The 1695-nt window shown below is 39.0% G+C and overlaps 1 long non-coding RNA gene across 1 annotated transcript; it reads left to right on the top strand.

Moving 5' to 3' along the window:
• The first annotated feature begins 163 nt into the window (after positions 1 to 163).
• Positions 164 to 719, top strand: LOC107667940 (uncharacterized). The gene is made up of 3 exons (XR_001631834.1): positions 164 to 232; positions 323 to 507; positions 593 to 719. It is a non-coding gene; the product is annotated as an uncharacterized LOC107667940 (long non-coding RNA).
• The last annotated feature ends 976 nt before the right edge of the window (positions 720 to 1695 follow it).

The following is a 1695-nucleotide window of genomic DNA, read 5'->3' as shown; positions in this document are numbered from 1 at the left end:
TCACACGTGCGCTGAAGTGAACTAACCCTGGAACAGAAGCTGCTCCGGAGCTTAATTAATCACTTAATTATCTAATTAACTCCAACACTGCTTCAATGCAACACTCTTCCAGTGGTTCCCATATAAACAGTGAGCAGTGTTAATTGTTAATTTAACACTGTGGGACTGACTGAAATCCAAGATTGAATTATAGTCCACAAACAGCATTCTTACACATATTTATTTTATCCAGGTGCGGAGGGCAATGATGACTTCAATATTTAAATGATTTGAATCTGAATCTAACAGATGAGTCTGTATATTGTTTCTGTTTCATCTTTAGCTCAAAGTCTACAGCAGTTTTTGCATACAGAGGGTGTTTTGCATGAGCAGCACAAGCTTCACTGCTCTGCATGTGTTTATATCTCTATGAACTGAACATGACATGATCAAGAGCTCTTCTTCATCAACCAACAAACATGACTTTCAGCATCATCTTTGTCTGGACTCTGGCAATGTTTTTTTAAGGTTTGCAAAATTAGTTATGTTTGTATTTTCCAAAGAGAAATGACTGTGTGAGAATATTTGACTTCTGATGTTCTTCACTTGACAGAATCCATTGGGCAGGTGACAGTGACTCAAACTCCCTCACAGCTGCTCGCTCAAACAGGACAACAAGTCAAAATAAAGTGTACAACTAGCAGTGCTACTCCCTGCTGTTGTGGTGGTACTGCATGTCTTAGCTGGTATCTACAAAAACCTGGAGAAGCTCCTAAACTCCTTACTTATGGAGCGAATCAAGTGCAGTCAGGAACTCCATCTAGATTAAGTGGCAGTGGATCTAAAAGTGATTTCTCTCTGATCATCAGTGGAGTCCAGACTGAAGATACAGGAGATTATTACTGTCTGAGTTTTCACTACCCAAACAGTAAATATGTGTTCACACAGTGATAAAGAATCGTACAAAAACCTCCGTCAGTCAGAGTCACAGTGACTGCACTCATAGCTGTTACTGAATCACTCTGACTGCTGTTTCTCTGTCCAAGAATCTGCAGCTTTCAGTGGATTGTTTATTGATGGACAATGTTAAATGCACTACATTCATCCATGATGAAGCTCCACTGGGAAAAAAAAATCAGAAAGACTCACAAATCAGTATGGCAATATTTCTATAATTAGAAATAACAGCTGTATTACTAATTCAAAAGATAATTTTCTCATCAGCAAAATCATCCTCTCATCAGCACCTGCAGTGTCTCTCAGCTGTATCAGTGCACTGAAGGACACACATCAGAATGAATCATTCACTGTGTCTCATCACAGAGTCAACAGTTGATTCAAACATTCAGAAGGCCAGTATAACTGCTGAGAGTCTCAGTGTGAACTGATGAATATGAACAAACCTCATCTCTCCATTAGTCCAACTCAACTGACTCATTTCAGAGAATAAAGAGTTAAAGAGTCAAACTCATATTTGAGTGATTCTGTTCCTCTCAGAATAGAGCAGCTCCATCAGCAGATGTTCAGCATCCTCACAGCAGCTTGATGATACAGTAAAACTACACCGAGTCAACAAACAGAGAACCAACAGTGATCTTAGGAAATGTTTGAGGTTCATAATTTGACTACACTCTTAAAGTGCTTCATGCTTCACGATGCCATAGAAGAACCTTTTTGTCTAAATGGTTCCATAAAGAACCTTTAACGAACCTTTCT

Source organism: Sinocyclocheilus anshuiensis, unplaced genomic scaffold, assembly GCF_001515605.1.
Source record: "Sinocyclocheilus anshuiensis isolate Anshui unplaced genomic scaffold, SAMN03320099.WGS_v1.1 scaffold3328, whole genome shotgun sequence".
NCBI lineage: Eukaryota > Metazoa > Chordata > Actinopteri > Cypriniformes > Cyprinidae > Sinocyclocheilus > Sinocyclocheilus anshuiensis.
The sequence above is the reverse complement of the archived record's forward strand: the minus strand, read 5'-3'. Positions and strand labels throughout refer to the sequence as shown.